The sequence below is a fragment of the Bombyx mori genome, chromosome 20 (assembly GCF_030269925.1).
Source record: "Bombyx mori chromosome 20, ASM3026992v2".
NCBI lineage: Eukaryota > Metazoa > Arthropoda > Insecta > Lepidoptera > Bombycidae > Bombyx > Bombyx mori.
Window position 1 is genome coordinate 4,898,078 of NC_085126.1, and position 21,416 is coordinate 4,919,493.

Sequence of the window (21,416 nt, forward strand, 5' to 3'; positions counted from 1 at the left end):
ATATTTTGTTTCTTTGGAGCAAAACAAATGCGGCGGAATTATTGTACCAGGAGCGCAGACATTGGCGGCGGTCGCAAAGAATGTCGTACGAGAATTTATGTGAGCGCGCGCGACCGATGACAGCGCTACAGCGGCCACTTCCCTACGCGTTATGCGCCCCTAGTACTTGTTGGTATTTAAATTCCATGATACTAATAAGAATATTTTGATCAAAGTAAGAAGATAGATACATAGTTATTTTATTTACCTCGGAAATTCATAAAATGAGGATTTCTGTTCTTTCTCTTAATCCCAGTTTAAAAGTTTGAAAAAATATTCCGAATCTACTACAAAACTTTTTACAAATATTTAGTTAGGTTTATTATTAGGTTACAAATATTTAGTAACATCATTTAAAATGTCTGTGCTGTCTTTCAAGTATTGTTGATTTCAAAACAGCTACCTGTACGTAGGAAAATGTATTTCATAACAAAGGGATAATTAGCAAAGAATAAGTAGTCCACAGTGCGTTTCCAGATATCTTTTTTTCCAAGTACCATCTGGCTTTGGAATGAGCTCCCCTCCACGGTGTTTCCCGAGCACAATGACATGTCCTTCTTCAAACGAGGCTTGTGGAGAGCACTAAACGCTAGGCAGCGGCTTGGCTCTGCCCCTGGCATTGCTGAAGTCCATTTGCGACGGTAACCACTCACCATCAGATGGGCCGTATGCTCGTCTGCCTACAAGGGCAATAAAAAAAAAAGAGATCTTAGAACTTATATCACAAGGTGTGTGGCGCATTTACGTTGTAGATGTCTATAGGCTCCAGTAACCACTTAACACCAGGTGGGCTGTCAGCTCGTCCACCCATCATGGAATAAAAAAAAAATAGAACTAGAATCGCGTCTTGTTTCCGCAGGTGTTCATAGGCATGGTGACGATGCAGTACCAGGCGCAGAGGACATGGTGGAGCTGATAGAGCGGCTAGAGCGGGCCTGCATACGCTTCGTCCACTTCAGCAAGGAGAACGAGCTCCGGTCGAGGGTCTTCAGCGAAAAGATGGCCTTGGGTCCATGAGCGACGGTAACCACTCACCATCAGGTGGGCCGTATGCTCGTCTGCCTATGCGGCAATATATATTTATATATAATTTAATAGTGTGTAAAGAATTTGCATGATATTTATAGCGGACTTGTAAGTACATTCAGTATACACAGATTTTCAAATGCATCTCAAAACTGAACAATACGTTCTCATAAGTTCGATCTCATAATTCGCATCAGTAGCTACTTAAATATCAAATAAAGGGAAAAGCCGCCTTTACCGAGCGAGTCGGGTCGAAAATAGTGAAATAACAGCGACGTAAGCCCTTAAATCTGTGCACACGTCATTTGTTTATTAAGGGCTTTGCCGCGCGCCCTTTTAGCATAAATACTGGATTGCACAGGAACACTAACTGGGTATATTTATTTTTGTATTAGCATTGCGAATACATTTCTTAAGTTCATGGAAAAAATATACTGCTCTGTTAAAATTAATGTTAAACATAAATAAGATATTACAATTGAAAAGCAATCGTTTCAAGTTTAGGTTAACCTAAATCTTAACACTCATCGGCAATCACTCAAGATGTCCGACATTTTATCGGATTTCGAATATGGCAGCTACTGGGTACGGCCGTTTTAAATGATAAATCACTGGCTGCGTCACTGGACTCGTCAAAATGAACTTATTTGTCAAACTTAGATCATTGTCAAGCGATAAAGTGTACAGGAAATTGAAATTTGTATCACGGGACGAAAATCGGGTCCGTCCGCCATCTTGGATGCTAATCGTCACGACTTGTAATTTAAATGTGGAAGGACTTTATTTGTATAAAAAAAGCAAATTGAAAATTTAGAGTTACGTAGAATTTTACGAAAAAAAATCTTTTTTATGCCTGGTTTTCACAAAAAACGTATTTCCTGGCTTGTGAGCATTTTATTTTATTGTTTTATTTTATTATTATTAGATTAAACAGACAAATTAGCAAAGGAGCTCTTTAATAATGTTCCTCATACATTTAGCAATTACTTTTTATTTATACAGATACATTGTTTACTTACTGTATGACAATGCGCCAGCGCGTTGTTTGCATTCATTATAATAATACATAGTAGCATGGTACTTAAACCAGCGAAGAAGATTAAAAAGAGGCTGCACCTCGAATTCGTTCTTGTTCAATCAAAATATGAACATTAGAATTTTATTGTAATATTGTAATGGTAACACCTAAGTTCTAACTAAGTTGCTAATTTTAAGATTTGCTCATGGCAACCCTCTCTTCCGTTCTAGCCTTTTAGCCCCGTGCATGGCAAGTTGTAATTAAATTATAATAAATGCGTATGTTCATTTTGCAAAACCTGCCTTTTATTTACACAGTTCTCTTCACAACACCATATTCATGGTGCTCGTCATGACGCCAAGGGCAAACACAGAAGGATCATCATCAAAGGGAAATTCTTCTCTCTTCGGGGGAATCACGACCCTCAGTAATGAGGAAGAGACGAGAAGGAGGAATAAGACTCGTCTCCCCCGTAGACACTATTTTACAAATACAAATAGGTAAAAGGTTTTCACGTAAATCTGCTGGTGATTTTACACAGCCCTTGAGTATCGAGATGTGAACAACGTCGCCCACCTCAAGATAGCTGTCGATATGGAGTTTGAAGTCTTAAACGTATTCAAACTAAGTTTACGTAATAAAAAAAATATAAATGCCTCTATGAAATTCGTTTAACAATATACAACGTCCGAATTGATATACTGTACCGTTTGCAGAATCAACAGGATCCATAATCTAAACAATAATGACACAAAAAATATCTCCGAGAAATAGTTTTTCTGAATGGCTTAGCCGTGGCAAGATTGTTAGTTAGATCAAAATTAGTAGTAGCAGTGGTACTGTTTTATTGCTTATGTGGGCATGCCACATTCAAAATGCAAAAAACATCTACATTGAGTCTTTCTTTGACTTAACAAGAATGAAAGATATGAAGTATTTGATGGCCAAAATTTTTACTTACGTAATAGGGAGCGATTTTTGAGTATATTTTCCGACGAGTCAAAATAAAAATAATAAATATTCGGTTTATGTATTATGGTAAGTATGAATTTATTACTATTACTTCTATTACTTCTTCGAGTTCGGGGAATTTCAAGTAAGACGTCATTATGTTTGAGTAACATCGACATTTAGAGTCTGATTTTTTAAATTCGAGTTGTCGAGCATGAATATAACATTCTACTGCACTTCTGAAATTTTAGTAAAATCTTTCGAATACAATGCAACTTTAAAATTAGAAAATACTATAATTTGGATTTTCACTGTACGGAACCTCTGTACTCTTTTTCTTTTTTTTTTTTAAATTCGTATGACGTATATCTGGACAGGAAATGAATGATAGTTATATTTGTAAATTATTTTATTTTGTAGATATCACAGTCGAATTAGGAATGTATAGTTTCTATCGAAGCGTTCGTGTCTTTCTTTTATTTATTTATTTTATTTAATATATTTTGTATACACAGCTGTTAGAAGAAACACAACAATTAGGATACAGAGTACAAGGGCACTACTTATTTCATGTTGAAATCTTTTCCAGTAGGCCAGTAAAAGGAAAGAAGAATTAGGAACACAAACCTAGTGCATATACAATAAACATTACATATAATAATATATACATATTACAAGATACAAAACAATATGTAATATATATAATATATTTACTGATTTTACAAGTAGCTGATCGCTTAATAATGTCAATTACGAGCAAACTAAGATACAGTAAATTAAGATGACGAATGGCAACATTATACTGTACATTGAATAATGTATTTTAAATTCTTTTTCATTTTTGTTTAGATTGTTTTTAGTTTTTTCAATAAAAATTCAAATGTATATCAATTGACAAAGAGACTTCAATACCATTTTTCAATTGTTTTTAGTCCAATTCGATTAATTAATCTTATTTTTTAGTAGCAAATGATGTGCTTTGTCAATAACTACCCTTTTAGAAAGATATATACAGACATAGCTCACTGAATATCTCGCCGGATCTTCTCAGTGGGTCGCGTTTCCGATCCGATGGTAGATTCTGGGAGGCATTGCTCTTGCTAGGGCTAGTGTTAGCACCTTCGCCAGGTTAGAGCCCTGTGAGTTCACCTACTCGCTCGGTTAAGCTGGCACAACCCCTCGAAGTTACCAGCATAGGTAGAAAAAAAGTCATTAATTTGGAAACAGTATTTACCAATAAGAAAACAAAAGAGAAAATGTAGTTTATTAATAAAAAACGGTTCGTCTTGTAGGTATGTCTTTTTTGGCTTTGATACCGTCGCTACCAAGCTTGAGATCAAGCCGTTAGGCTAATCCGAAGATATTCTGATGTTATCATCTAAATCAATCCATCCGTTTCGAAGTCTATAGATAACATATATAGATACAGAAACACATCGACTGTCGTATGTATATTTCTATATATAAAAATGAATTGCTGTTCGTTAGTCTCGTTAAAACTCGAGAACGGCTGGACCGATTTGTCTAATTTTGGTTTAGAATTATTTGTGGAAGTCCAGAGAAGGTTTAAAAGGTAGATAAATATGAAAATGCTCGGAATTAAAAAAAAAATAACAATTTTTTTTTTTTTTTATCGATTAAGGCACTACGAAGTCTGCCGGGCCAGCTAGTATACAATAAATGAAACTAAATCTTGATATAGTTATGATTAAATTTTGACAACTAATTTGAACACTAATAATTTTATCTATATGTCCATAAGATTAAAAAAAACAGTTTTATTTGTTAATAACTTATAGGTATTTACAGAGAATAAAATAATTGAAAAAAAAAACTTCGATATATTTGGAAAACAAGATTAATGCTAATAGAATATTAGTTAGTAGAAATCAGGGTATAGATTAACCAGGACTCCAGGTACCTTACCGATGCCGCCTTAGGGCTGATTTATACAATTGGTCAAACTGTGGTTAAAATTCAGCAACAACTGAATTCAATTTAAATTTTTAATTTGTCTTCAGTTGTCCTTTATTGATTAGTAAATCAGAAGTTGAAATTAATTGCAAAGAAAAACTTAAACATGAAATAAACTTAAACCCAAATTGGAAATCTGCCCCTTTTAATTTGAAGTCGTTCAAAATGGAAATATCTAGACTGAATAACTCATCTGGTGACAGAGTTGAATTTAGAGGCATTAGTTGAATTTATCACTGGTGGTAGGACCTCTTGGGAGTCCGCACGGGTAGGTACCACCACCCCGCCTATTTCCGCCGTGAAGCAGTAATGCGTTTCGGTTCGAAGGGTGGGGTAGCCGTTGTAACTATACTGAGACCTTAGAACTTATATCTCGAGGGGGGTGGCGCATTTACGTTGTAGATGTATATGGGCTCCAGTAACCACTTAAAACCAGGTGGGCTGTGAGCTCGTCCATCCATCTAAGCAATAAAAAAAAGGCCTCCTATTATGTATTATTTAACAAAATACGATCAGTAGGTTGTTTGCAGTTTTTTATTTGTTAGATTGACAGCAGTTGTTGTAATTCTCGGTTATATTTCTTATATGGGTGGACAAGCTCACAGCCCACCTGGTGTTAAGTGGTTACTGGAGCCCATAGACATTTACAGCGTAAATGGCCACCCACCTTGAGATGTAAGTTCTAAGGTCTCAATATAGTTGTAACGGCTGCCCTACCTTTCAAACCGAAACGCATTACTGCTTCACGGCAGCAATAGGCAGGGCGGTGGTACCTACCCGTGCGGACTACGACCGTCGGGTCCTGCGAGGTCCTACCATCAGTATCACAAGAGGTGTACCCCCAGTATCACAAGAGGTCCTACCACCAGTAAATGCTTCTATAAGCAACAGTAGCGGTTCCACCGTCTCTCTGTATTCCGTAAAAATGTAACGTCAGAATACTACAATTACAGATGATCTAGTTTGAGGAATCTAAGAACATCTATATATTAATACGTGAAGCAAAAACTTTGTATCCCTTTTTACGAAAATTGCACGGACGGAGGAGTATGAAATTTTTCACACTTATAGAGAATATAGAGAAGAAGTGCACAATGCTAAAATTTTTTTTAAATAGTGCATAAAAGATATATTAAATCAATAAAGAAAACATTACACACACTACATACCATGTATTTGACGCACACACGCATGCATACTATTTATTGTCAAACTTTTGTTCTTGACGTCTGTTGCCAAATTGAGATTAAATATTGTTTGCCTTTGTTAATATTTTTTATAGTATAGTCTTGGCGAAATTTGTGTTTATAGGAGTATAAAATACAATCATAATAGTGTACAAACTTACAATTCCAATTAATTATAGTCGAATTTCGACTACTGCGGGACCTCTAGTATGTTTAAATCTGTTTTCTAACTAAAACCAAACAGATGTGAGATCTATAAAACAGTGACAAATAAAGATGCGTATACCCTAAAGTTTAAACGACGGTAATCACATCATCATGAGAAGTTAAACGTATTTTAATCAATGATAATAAATACCGTACTTTAATCAATTATAATATAAGCCGCTTCAACAGCTGCGCTAAGTTTAATTAGTCGTATCGCTAATTACTTACTTGGTCGCTCACGTTGCCGACCTATACGCCGCCCGCTATTTCAACTATTCTCTGATTTATAACGGCCAGAGACGTAATTAGAAATTAAGTTGTGGGGTCAAAATATAAAATATGATGTTAACGTTTTAATCTATCTATATATTAATACGTGAAGCAAAAACTTTGTACCCGTTTTTACGAAAATTGCGCGGACGGAGGAGTATAAAATTTTCCACACTTATAGAGAATATAGAGAAGGAGTGCACAATGCTAATATTTGTTTAAATTATGCATAAAAAATACTTATATTAACTTATATCTCAAAGTGGGTGGTGCATTTACGTTGTAGATGTACATGGGCTCCAGTAACCACATAACACCAGCTGGGCTGTGACCTCGTCCACCCATCTAAGCAATAAAAAAAAGGTGCTTTCTCAGGGTACAATTCTCTCAGGTGCCTTTGTACATAATTTTCCTATTACTCTGTACTGTGGCTTGTTTTCTGTGTGTACATAAATTAATAAATAAAATAAATAAATTATATTTCAACCCCCATTAATTCCTGAATACGTACCTGTATTTCGGACACGAGCTATGTGGATCCCTTGAACTAAGAGAGCTATATTTGGCAACTGCGAGAGGCGAGTGTTGACCTTAAAATAGTTTGTTTTTCAAACTATCAGATTTTGTTAATCGGTCGAGGAAGTTTTTATTTTTATTTTTATTTCGACGCCTTTGTTGTTGTTGATGCTTTTCGAACGAATATTGAAAAATGATTCGTGAATATTTCTCAGGCTTTAATCATACAGGTTGCACTGGAAAACTCTTCTAGAGGCATATCTATACATATAAATAAAATTGGACTATCTGTTTGTAATATTGAAATAACCGCTTTTTACTACATGCATAATAATATGAATATATTATAATATACGGTACATACATCAAAATATATTATTTTTGTCTGTCTGTCTGTTTGTTCCGGCTAATCTCTGGAAGGGCTGGACCGATTTTGACGAGACTTCACTGATTACTTTAAAAACTAAGAGCTTAGAGCTCATATGTCGAAGTGGGTGGTGGGTTTAACGCTGTAGGTGTCTATGGGATACGGTAACCACTAAATACCAAGTCGGCCGGTCGGTCGTCAAAATTTTTTTTTAGCATTTACGAAACTAAACAAAACTCATTAAAGTGCAGATGCAGGAGATCAGTCGGCTTAGTTAAATACAAATAAGTATTTGTCGATCGGATCTGTTCGGGTCGTCCCTTGCACGGCGATCGGCGATCCGAGATCGGACGCTGGTAACGATCCCGGCGGCTTATAGTGGATACACCCGTTTCAAATCTTAGATTACGAAGTTTGCTTTTTTGAGATATTATAGTAATTAAATACGTGAAGCAAAAACTTTGTATCCCTTTTTACGAAAATTGGGCGGACGGAGGAGTATGAACTTTTGCACACTTAGAGAATATAAAGAAGAAGTGCGCAATGCTAATATTTTTTTTAAATAATGCATAAAAGATACATTAAATCAATAAAGAAAACATTACACACACTACTATGTATTTGACGCACACACGCATGCATACTAATTATTTATTGTCAAACTTTTGTTCTTGACGTCTGTGGTCAAATTGAGAATAGATTAAATATTGTTTGTCTTTATTAATATTTTTTTATAGTGGAATCTTGGTGCAATTGTGATTATAGAAGTATAAAATACAATCATAACAGTGTACAAGCTGACAATTCCAATTAATTATAGTCAAATTTCGACTACTGCGGGACCTCTAGTAATAATAAAATCATTTATTGCCTTTCACACAGACTTGGATCAATACGTTTAGATAAATAAAAGAAAAGAAAAAAAGAAAAAGGCAAAAGGAGGTGGCCCGGCTAATACTGTTCAAAGTCGACGAATCGAACTGATTTTGAGTCAACCCTGTTTCCTTTTGGTTCATTGCGGGAATCAAAGCTAGGTACGTGTGTACAGACTTAGAACGTGGTATAAGCTAGTATAAAAATAAGAGAAACAAAACAAAAATTATTACTATTAAACTAATTACGAACATTTGTACAGAGTATGTAACTAAGTTTTATTTATTTTTTGTGTATATCTTCGATGGGCCTTGGCGATGTGTTGCATATTCCATGTCGTGTCGAAGAGACTCCTCAGCAGAACACTCTTCATTTCTCACCATATGTTACCAATCCCTGTATATAATGGCATTTCAGTCGTTTAGTGCTGTATGGATCTGAATGTTGGGCGAAGAAAGTAAAGCATGAAAGAGGAGTGCATGCGGCAGAGATGCGATTGTTGAGATGGATGTGTGAAGTATCAAGAATTGACAAGATAAAAAATGAGTATATCAGAGGAGGTGTGAAAGTAGCCCCGGTAATCAACAAATTAAAGAGCGGACGGTTAGCGTGGTATGCACATGTGATGCGTAGAGAGGAGATGCATGTTACTAGGAGATGTATGGAAATGGTAGAGCAACGTATAGGAGAAAAAGGTCGACTGAAGAAGACATTTTTTTTATTGCTTAGTTGGGTAGACGAGCTCACAGCTAATCTGGTGTTAAATGGATACCGGAGCCCTTAGTCATGTATAAAGTAAATGCCGCCACCCGCCTTGAGATATAAGTTCTAAGGACTCAGTATAGTTATAACGGCTGCCCCATCCTTCAAACCGAAACGAATTACTGCTTCACGGCTGAAATAGGTAGGTTGGTGGTACTTACCCGTGCGGACTCACAAGAGGTCCTACCAGTAAATAGGCAAATTATAATTTTGCGGGTTTTATTTTTATTACACGATGTTATTCCTTCACCGTGAAAGTCAATCGTGAACATTTGTTAACTACGTACTTCATTAGAAAAATTGGTACCCGCCTGCGGGATTCGAACACCGGTGCATCGCTAGATACGAATGCACCTGACGTCTTATCTTTTAGGCCACGACGACTTCACATATATAATATCAGGAGAATTTAACAGATGTTGGAAAGTTTAGGGGTCAAAAGCCTAACTTTTATTAGAGAGGTATAGAGGTACCAACGGAACAAACACATTTTAATGAATTACTGTTAAGTAAATACTTTTAAATCTCTAATTTCGCTTTGAACTCTGCAATGCAATATAATGTCAAGAATTAATTTCTTGTATTATGCAATACTATTGTAATAACTAGAGGCCCCGCAGTAGTCGAAATTCGATTAACTAGTCAGGTCATAAGTATTGTCACACAGTAAAAACTTTTCTTTTAGAATGCTGGCCACAAAAAAGTTTATCGAATTCGAATTTCGAATTGTTCATGAAAATAAAAATGTATACTTTTAGAATTTTACTCATTTTTAAATATGGAGTGGACGCTTAAAGAAGACCGTGTTGCAGTTATTGCGTTGCATCGTTGCGGTTACGCGCCAATTCAAATTTTTAACATACTGAAAAATTTGAATATAACCAAAAGATTCGTTTATCGTACCATCAAACGATACAATGAAGACTCTAGTGTAGATGACAGGTCAAAAAGTGGTCGCCCTCGGTCTGTTAGAACTGCAGCAGTGATAAAAGCTGTGAAGGCGCGAATTCAAAGAAATCCCAAACGTAAGCAGAAACTGTTGGCCCTTCAGATGGGGTTAAGCAGAACCACGGTGAAAAGGGTGTTAAATGAAGACTTAGGGCTTCGGGCATATCGAAGAAAAACAGGACATCGTTTGAATGCTCGTCTAATGGACCTGAGACTGAAGAGATGCCGCGCTTTGTTGAAGCGGTACGCGGGAAAAAAATATCGGGAAATTCTTTTTTCGGATGAACAAATTTTTACCGTAGAAGAGAGCTACAACAAACAAAATGATAAGGTGTACGCACACAGTAGTGAAGAAGCGAGCAACCGTATTCGGCGTGTCCAACGAGGTCATTTTCCATCCTCGCTCATGGTATGGTTGGGAGTTTCTTATTGGGGCTTAACAGAAGTACATTTTTGTGAGAAAGGTGTAAAAACGAATGCAGTTGTGTATCAAAATACAGTCCTGACGAATCTTGTGGAACCTGTTTCTCATACCATGTTCAATAACAGGCACTGGGTATTCCAACAAGATTCGGCGCCAGCTCATAGAGCGAACAGCACACAAGACTGGCTGGCGGCGCGTGAAATCGACTTCATCCGGTACGAAGACTGGCCCTCCTCCAGTCCAGATTTGAATCCGTTAGATTACAAGATATGGCAACACTTGGAGGAAAAGGCGTGCTCAAAGCCTCATCCCAATTTGGAGTCACTCAAGACATCCTTGATTAAGGCAGCCGCCGATATTGACATGGACCTCGTTCGTGCTGCGATAGACGACTGGCCGCGCAGATTGAAGGCCTGTATTCAAAATCATGGAGGTCATTTTGAATAAACTTTAGTGTCATAAGAATCTATGTTTTGTTAAGTTCATTTTGGTATATGAATGGTTACATAATGAATAAACTTGTTTCAAAACTTTACATTAAACATGTGACAGAATTTATGACCTGACTAGGTATAAATAATTATGATTGTATTTTATACTTCTAGAATCACAAATTTCACCAAGACTACACTATAAAAAATATTAACAAAGACAAACAATATTTAATCTATTCTCAATTTGACAACAGACGTCAAGAACAAAAGTTTGTACAATAAATAGTATGCATGCGTGTGTGCGTCAAATACATGGTATGTAGTGTGTGTAATGTTTTCTTTATTGATTTAATGTATCTTATAAGCATTATTTTAAAAAAATATTAGCAATGTGCACTTCTTCTTTATATTCTCTATAAGTGTCGAAAAGTTCATACTTCCTTCTCCGTCCGCGCAATTTTCGTAAAAAGGGATACAAAGTTTTTGCTTCACGTGTTAATATATAGATAAACTTTTTGTATTAAAGACCCAGAAATGTATAGAACTAGATTCAACAAAATGTATGTAATCCTAAATATTATCCATACTAACCTTTCGAGGCACAATTAAACTAATTTTTAAATGCCCCATTAGTGTTCTTAATTCGTTAAGTTTCAGTATCGAGAAACACGAGATTCGAGCTGCTATTTCATTTGAAATAAAGCCCTTACGTGATGTTGTTAAAGGTTAAAATTGAACAAAATCATTAGCTTGGAAATTCATGCATGTTTTAATTAGAAAAATCGATGTTCTTACTAGCGCTAGTAGGTACCGATGATTTAAATATTTGATGGAATTTATCGAAAGTATAAATATTGAATTATACTCCTCATCCTCTTCTTCGTGCTTGTAGCACTGTTTCCTCATTACTATGGTCCTAGTGTACCTATTCTTTGTTCACTTATATTCCAGCCACAACCTCTTTCTTCAGCCATACGGCTAATCAACCTCAAAGATTGGTGTGAACGTGAAGCATGAAGCTATCATCATCATCATCATCATCATTTCAGCCTATCGCCGTCCACTGCTGAACATAGGCCTCTCCAATAGATTTCCAGTGCGACCGGTCCATTGCCACCTGCATCCAACGAGACCCAGCGCTTTTTACTAGGTCGTCGGTCCATCTAGTAGGTGGCCGTCCCACACTGCGCTGCCAGTACGCGGTCGCCACTCCAGGATCTTTCTGCCCCATCGACCGTCCTCTCTTCGTGCTATGTGGCCGGCCCATTGCCACTTCAGTTCACTAATTCTACGGGCTATGTCAGCAACCTTCGTTCTTCTATGGATCTCCTCATTTCGGATTCGATCACGTAGAGAAATGCCGAGCATAGCCCTCTCCATAGCTCGCTGCGCGACTTTGAGCCTTCTAAAAAGATCCCTAGTGCTACGCTACCATGAAGCTATGGACTTCGGAATCTTCTACTTTGCTCTAATGATCAAATATATTATCGAATGGAAAACAACGTATTTTTTTATATGCTAATATTAAATATTTCTTGTATAGCTTTATATTAGGCGAGCCTCGCCCGTCATCTGATTTATAATTGCGTTACATTGCGCGGTGGTAAACTAGTATTAACAATAAAAATATCTTCGATATTCGTTTTGGTATCACTGAATTGGAAGCAAGGCTGCAGCCGTGTGTGTATTCAAAAGTCAATGACACGGTCTTTTCAGCACGCTCAGTCGCGAATTAGCTGAAAAGAAATGCGATTGAATTTTTCACCTCACTAACGCTCGTCGTACAAACCTAGTACTAAGCAGCCAGTTTCAAGTCTGGCGGTGTATTTATAGAGGTGAGACAGCGAACGGACACCGCGACAGGCGTGTGCTACCGACTGCCGATACTAAATAACAGTGTCGCGAAACCCCTTTGCCGATACCGCCTGGACGGTTTCATACGTCAAAGATTAACGTAAAATTATTTGATAGTGTTTTTTTTTAATTATTTAACACGTTCACATCGGCGCGTACTACCGATGTCTCACACAAAATTGTTAGGGCATAAATACTGAACATATAAATAGCCTCATTAACGTTAAAAATGTCATCATTATTCTCCTGCCCTTCTCCCAGTCACCCGGGGTCGGCGCAACATCTTTTCTCCTTCCATACCATTTCTTCGCTCACTCTCTTCTTACAAAAAACATCTTTCACGCAATTCAACCATTTTTTCTTAGGTATACCTCTTCCTCTAACGTTAAAAGTACATGAAAACCGCTATCCTGGCGATAGCCAATAAGTTCATTCTGCAGTCTTTCACCACAGCCGCTTATGGGCGAGAAACATGAACTACAGCGCCGGCGTGAACCTGTTAAAAACAGCTTAGCACTGAAAGCTGTTGCTGTGGTTTTGTTAGTTTAGTTATGTACGAGAAATAGACAATTTGCTTTGCCGAATTTTGTTGTTGGTACATCTGTTTTGGTATTGGTTGTCTCTGTTATGTAAATTCTTATGAAATCTTATAATCTATTACTATAACTCATTCCCTTGCCTTTTTCTTGTGAAAGTATCTCTCTAATATAGAAAGTTGGCTGTTAATATAGCAAATTTGTCTCCGACAGTTTAAAAGCTAAAACGTCATTCTCAAATTACGTGATGCTCTTAAGTCTTTCATTTTACTAAGATTTTAAGCCCCGACGGACTTTCATCACAATATGATTTCCCAATTTAGTGCACATCCACGTGCATTTGCAGTACTGACATCATCATCCAAATGATTCTTGTCCACCTGATGGTTGTCTGGAAGAGATCGCTCTTAGCGATAAGACCGCCAATTGTACTTTTTGTGTTTAATGTATCGCACTGTTTATTTGTTTTTTGGTGTACAATAAAGAATACTCTCTCTCTCTCTCTCATCGGACCAAAAATTCACATATTTTTAAAATTCTATATATTTAGAATAAGGATAAGGATCGCCTATCAAAATGTAGAGTGGAACATAAAATGCACATTTAATATTAAAATAGTGGATAGCTATTATTTACAATAACTCTTAAGCAATAAGCGTTAAATAAACGAACCAACAGTAAAAAAACACAAAAGAAAAAATAATATTGAAAATAAGTAGGAATTAGTAGAGGTCGAGTTTGAACAACTATTTATTAATACTAGTGGTCCCGCAATAGTCGAATTTCGACAATAATTAATTTAAGTTTTAGAACATGATTAAAGTTCTAATGTCAAAAACTATTATACTTCTATAATCACAAATTTCACCAAGACTACACTATAGACAAATAATATTAAAGATAAACAATATTAACCTATTCTTAATTTGACCACAGACTTTAAGCAATAACAAAAGTTTGACAGTAAAAAGTGTATTATCTAGGTATGACGATAAACAAAGGGTATGTTATTATAATGTGTGCGTGTCAAATACATGGTAGTGTGTGTAATGTTTTTTTTATTGATTTAATATATTATAAATCCATAATTTAAGAAAAATATTAGCATTCTGCACCCCTTCTCGATATCCTCTATAAGTGTGGGAAATTTCATATTCCTCCGTCCCCGCATATTCCGTGAAAAGGTATACAAAGTTTTTGCTTTACGTATTAATATAAAGATAATCCAAGAAAGCAAGAAGTAAATCGGCAAATACGTCATTTCTTTAAAAATGTAAAGTCATTCCAATTCCATTCCAATAAGACATTTTTTTATCAATAGCATTACGTCAAACCTTTTCAAGTTGACGAAGAGAAAAACTTTGTTTTTTTTATCGCATTGGCACATTCCGCATAACACGATCACATGCGAGCACCTTTTTGTAAAGAGGCTGGCCGTATTTCGGCTGCGCGCGTTCGCATTTATCTTCGCTATCATCTAAGATACGGCTATCGGATGCATCTTTATGCGAACGTATCTGTGCGGCCGGCAGATACTGACCAAAGAGCCATTGATTAGACGCATTGCACTGCCATTCGCGATCTAAGTAGTTCATAATTCGCTTATTAGGAAAGCTTGCGATGTAAGAACCTTGTTTAATCACTGCTTTATTAACATCAAATTTTGCTTCGAACTTGTTTTATCTATGCATAATATATGTCGTCGCGGCCTAAAGGATAAGACGTCCGGTGCATTCGTGTTGAGCGATGCACCGGTGTTCGAATCTCAGGCGGGCACCAATTTTTCTAATGAAATACGTACTCAACAAATGTTCACGATTGACTTCCACGGTGAAGGAATAACATCGTGTAATAAAAATCAAACCCGCAAAATTATTTGCGTAATTACTGGTGGTAGGACCTCTTGTGAGTCCGCACGGGTAGGTACCACCACTCCGCCTATTTCCGCCGTGAAGCAGTAATGCGTTTCGGTTCGAAGGGTGGGGTAGCCGTTGTAACTATACTGAGACCTTAGAACTTATATCTCGAGGTGGGTGGCGCATTTACGTTGTAGATGTCTATGGGCTCCAGTAACCACTTAACACTAGGTGGGCTGTGAGCTCGTCCATCAATCTATGCAATAAAAAAATATCTAATTTTTTCGCGTTTCAGATATTGTCGGGTGTAATTTCTTATGCGTCTATTAACAACATGTCTTTTTTCAAGCGAGGTTTTGCGTTCAGTGCTTTTTTTCCCTAGCTAATTGTCGGCAGCCTAAGGGGCTATTCCAAATTTGTGCGGAACGGTAGGTGAGCTCATAGGCTCAACATGAGAAGAATGCTAACACTGACCCTAGCAAGAGCAGTGCTTCGCTGAATCTATTACCGGATTGGAACTGAGCCTTGCTAAGAAAACTCAGTGACCTGTGTCTATGGGTTAGTTCGCACGTCAAATTTTTCGTCAAAGTCAACAAGTTTGACGAGAACGGTGAACAGTGCTTCAAGAGTGTCAGTACTCATCCTTAGACAGTGGCTTGGCTGTTTCCCTGGCAATGTTGACGTCTGTTAGCGACGGTAACCACTCACCATTAGGTGGGCTATACACTCGTTTGTAATAAAATAAAAATGACCGAGTCTCATCTCGCTACGCCCCTAAAGAAGTCTTAACTGCAACAATTAAAAAGTTTCCAGCTCACTAAGTTTCTCGCCGGCTCTTCTAAGTGGGTCGCGTTTTGCGATTCGGTGGTATAGTCAGCAAGACACTGTTCTTGTTAGGGCAGATCTTGGTAAATTGTTTCGGGCTGAGCTCCGTGGGCTCACCCACCAGTCACCGTGAAGCCATAATAGCACCTCGAGGCTATATACAGATATCTTTTTTGCCACGTACCATCCGGCTTTGAAACGAGGCTTGTGGAGAGTACTTAATGGCAAGCAGCGGCTTGGCTCTGCCTCTGGCATTGTTGAAGTTCATGGGCGGCGGTATTCATTCACCATCAGGTATGCTCGTCTGCCTACAAGGCCAATAAAAAAAACATAGGTAGGCAAAAAAAAACTTTAATAGTTCCGACTTATTACTAAGTAGATCGACATATTATCAGTTTAATTCGATAAGCCTCTTATCGTTGATCTTGTCTCCGCGTTGACTTCATTGTGATCCCCTTAATTAATTGTGCTTTGATTGCACCCGTCAATCGTGTGATCCGGTTTAGGATTGAGAAGGTATCAATGTTGTAGATCGGCCGATTGGCTTTGTAGTGTCGCTGTGTGGTCCGCGAAATGGCGTAGTCATAATAGAGGCCTCATTCTTCATATATCTTTCATATATTATATATTCATATGTCTTCTATCTATCTAGTTTCTTATTGTCATTAATATGATTTAAAAAAAAAGAAGGTATTTTCTCCGGATTTCGCATTGCAGTTATAACCAAACGTAATTTTACGTTCTCATCGCTAGTTTTTAATGTCGTCCTATTATTTTCGACGTTTCCAATAATTTCACAGTTTTGGTGGTCACGGACAACAATGAAGAGTACAAGATTAACCTATAATAGTTACAATAAAAAAACATTTTTCATAACGTTGATACATACGGTTTGTAAAATTAAATCTTATGCGTATTTTCAGCAACCTCAGTAACTGGCAACACAAATATTATTTAATCTACAATTATTAATTGTAGAAGTGGTAGGACTTTTTGGCGGGAACGCGAAGAGCAAAGTTCTGTGGATTGTTTTATTTTGTTAATTTAGTGTTTTTTTAGATTCAAATGTACAACAAATATGGTTTATTAGCTGTTTACATCTGTAAAAGTGCACAACTGTGCACAAATACGTCTCTAGATTTTTTAAAAATTCCACCAAAAAAGTTTCAATAAATATTCACTATTTTACTGAGACTTTAGTTCATCCCGTATCATCTCATTTCATTTCATTTAATTCTAATTTATTAAAGTGTTCAATTAAGCAACTTCATCTCATTTGCCTTCATATCATTTTTCATATCGAAATAGTTTAAAAAAGAAAAATGTAAGATCTGGCTTAAAGGTTTCGTTACCAGGCCATAAAAATCTTCAAAAAAATATAATGATACAAAAGCCTGCCAAAACAAAAAAAAAATGTAAATAAGAATTTTTGTAATCGAAATTTTATATAATTTAAATCATTTTAACCTATTTAAGGATCAAATACGAGTATGTGCGTAACTCTCTCCCATTTTGTATAATTAATAATCCAGATACCGCAGAGGAAATGCAACTACTAAGTACGCGTAATGTATTTTAATTATTAAAATATTATAATCGGTAAACTGTGCCTAGAAATTTGTGCATTTGAAACAGGGAAATATAAAAAATACATATTTTTTTATGTTTCCCAAGCGCTATGACATATCCTTCTTCAAACGAGGCTTATGGAGAGTACTTAACGGTAGGCGGCGGCTTGGCTCTGCTTCTTGAATTGCTGAAGTCCATGGGCGACGGTAACCACTTACCATCAGGTGGACCGTATGCTCGTCTGCCTACAAGGGCTAAAATAATAATAATAAATTAAAAGCTTAAATCTCATGTTTTGTCATTTAATTTGCTATTTGTGAAGATAGACTGTCCATAAATGAAAAATTAAAATTAGTAATCTACAATTCCACGTCGTAGTCCCGCAAAAATCCGGGACATCCTAGTCTTCTAGTCACCACGTGACCGGCGGGCGTAGATCCTCTTCGCATATTAATGCGCGTCGCTTGGTGGCCCGCGAGAGCGAGCGACGTCGCTTTGTGTGTGACACCCGCCGTTTGTCGCCATCCGATCATTAACATAATAAACGCTAGCTTATTTACAATTTAATTGTACTAGAGGTCCCGCAGTAGTCGAAATTCGACTATAATTAATTGGAATTGTAAGTTTGCACACTATTATGATTGTATTTTATACTTCTATAATCACAAATTTCGCCAAGACTACACTATAAAAAATATTAACAAAGACAAACAATATTTAAATTTATACTATTCTCAATTTGATAACAGACGTCAAGGACAAAAGTTTGACAATAAATAGTATGCATGCGTGTGTGTGTCAAATACATGGTATGTAGTGTGTGTAATGTTTTCTTTATTGATTAATGTACCTTTAATAAATTTAAAAAAAAAAATATTAGCATTGTGCACTTCTTCTCTATATTCTCTATAAGTGTGGAAAATTGCAAACTCCTCTGTCCGCGCAATTTTCGTAAAAAGGGATACAAAGTTTTTGCTTCACGTATTAATATATAGATTATATCGTGAAGAATGTCCGCGCTTTTACTACATCGAGTACTGGAGTGTGGTGTTCGGATTTTGCGGCTGAAGGCATGGCTGCTGCAATTCCCGTTTTTATGCCAAATTTCCAGCAATAGAAAGAGGCTTGACTATTTCTCTGGCGTGTTGTATTGGTGATTACTTGCCATCAGGTGAACCGTATACTAGTCTACATATAGCAGTAAATATATTTAAGAACTAGCCGACCCGGCAGACTTCGTAGTGCCTCGATCGATAAATAAAAGACCGACGGGGGACACATCAAAGGAAAAACAAAATTGTTATTTTTATTTAATTCCCAGCATTTTCATATTTATCTATATATGTATTTTAAACCTTCTCTGGACTTCCACAAATAATTCAAGACCAAAATTAGTCAAATCGGTCCAGCCGTTCTCGAGTTTTAGCGAGACTAACGAACTGTAATTCATTTTTATATAATACTAGCGACCCGCCCTCGCTTCGCTTCGGAAACATTAAAACACACATGAAACCAAAAAAAGATTTTTTTTAAAAAAAAAAATAGCCTATGTTCATCAGGGACAATGTCGGCTTCTAATGGAAAAATAATTTTTCAAATCGGTCCAGTAGTTTCGGAGCCTATTCGAAACAAACAAACAAACAAATCTTTCCTCTTTATAATATTAGTATAGAGTATAGATATAGATATATTTAAAAGAGGCATTTTGTTTGCTACGTTTCTTTACACCTCACAACACTTGGATACCGTTGCCAAATTTCAGGCATAAGATTTTAATTTTTCTTTGTATCGGTAAGCTCTCATGATGTTCCTTTTAAAAGCGGATGATTATGTTGTTTATAATAACGCTTAAAAATCACAACGAACTAACAGTAATCGATTTCATCTTTTTTATCCTGTTGATATTGGCCAGGATAATAATAGAGCGAAGTTATAAAATTATTGTATCTTAAATACGTGTGAAAATTTTGAAGTTAACCATTGTCTCTCAAATTATATAATAATGAATGAATGATATAAATACCGAGCTAATAAAAGCGTTTAAAAAACATCTCAAATCAAACACTGAACTTCTTTATACCACTTTTTATTTTTTATTGCTTAGATGGGTGGTCGTGCTCATAGCCCACTTGATGTTAAGTGGTTACTGGAGCCCATAGGCATCTAAAACGTAAATGCGCCACCCACCTTAAGATAGATACAAGTTCTTTTTTTTTTATTGCCGTATAGGCAGACGAGCATACGGCCCACCTAATGGTGAGTGGTTACCGTCGCTCATGGACGTCAGCAATGCCAGGGGCAGAGCCAAGCCGCCGCCTACCGTTTAATACTCTCCACAAGCCTCGTTTGAAGAAGGACATGTCAGTTCTAAGGTCTCAAATATAGTTACAATTTTAATTCCATTCCATACCACATTTTAATTTCAAAGTTTTCTATGCGTTGGAATGCACCGGAAATCAATTATACAGTAAATCGGCAGCCAACCAATACATCTGAACTAATTTACATACAGCCTGAACCGAACAAGAGTTGTATGTCTTCACAACGTATGCCGCGATGGCTTGTAAAGTCGTTGACGATGGATTGATTTAGAATATTGTCCGGGTGACTTGATTAAATACGTTTTAGGATACAACTAAAGCTGCACAGGGGAATCTGAGCTTTGAAACTAGTCGCAAAAGATTGATAGTAATATTGACTTGTGTTCGATGTTATAAAGTAAAACATAATTTCCAAGTTAAATATTATATAGATTTTTTTGCAGCAACTTTATCTTTTTTTTTTTATTGCTTTGATGGGTGGACGAGCTCACAGCCCACCTGGTGTTGAGTGGTTACTGGAGCCCATAGACATCTACAATGTAAATGCGCCACCCACTTTATAAGTTCTGTAGGAATATATACGACAAAGGGAAGATCTTCCACCGAGCGGGTGATATTGCTCGGTAGACCGACGGTCCGAACGTTGTTGTTCGGAACTTGTATATATGGGCTTTATCTTGAAAATGTCGTAAGCGAGATTCAGGCATCTGTCAATTATCTTGCGTTGTATGATGGCTACCCGCCACATCACTCCCCTCCGAGACTGGAGGTCGTGTCATTTTTTGTTAGCGTTGTCCGTGCTGATATTAGCTTGCAAGGGCCAGTGCTGCTCGAAGCCTGCGGTGAGTCGAGGCTGAGCTTGAATGCTGCGTGCGTGCTGCTCGAAGTTTGCAGTGAGTCGAAACTGAGCTGAATGCTGCGTGATTGTCGCCAGTGCTGCTCGAAGTCTGCGGTGAGTCGAGACTGAGCTTGAATGTTGCGTGCGTGTCGTGCGTAGTCCATGTGATGCAGAGCTGCCACGCCGGAGATGTGTGACCCCAAGCGTTGATGATCCGGTCGTGGGCTGCGATGAACTGTAGCGGCGTGATGAGGCAGTGAAGTTGCGTGCCGTAGGACCAGGAAGCGCGGTGAGTCGGCTGCGATGGTCCTGTTGAGGCTGCGGTGCTGGCTTGCTGTGGGACGACTGTCAATGACGTTTTATTTGCGAGAATGCGGGGATTGTGGTAGCCGAAATTCTTGATGCGCTGATGATGAATCAGAAGGTTGAGTGTTCAGATCACGTCGCAGGTCACCAGTTGTAGGAATATATACGACAAAGGGAAGATCTTCCACCGAGCGGGTGATATTGCTCGGTAGACCGACGGTCCGAACGTTGTTGTTCGGAACTTGTATATATGGGCTTTATCTTGAAAATGTCGTAAGCGAGATTCAGGCATCTGTCAATTATCTTGCCTTGTAT

The 21,416-nt window shown here is 37.3% G+C and overlaps 1 long non-coding RNA gene across 1 annotated transcript; it reads left to right on the forward strand.

Annotated features, from left to right (window-relative positions):
- LOC134200810 (uncharacterized) lies at window positions 1-2,380 on the forward strand. The gene is made up of 2 exons (XR_009975875.1): window positions 1-172; window positions 899-2,380. It is a non-coding gene; the product is annotated as an uncharacterized LOC134200810 (long non-coding RNA).
- Window positions 2,381-21,416: the final 19,036 nt, after the last annotated feature.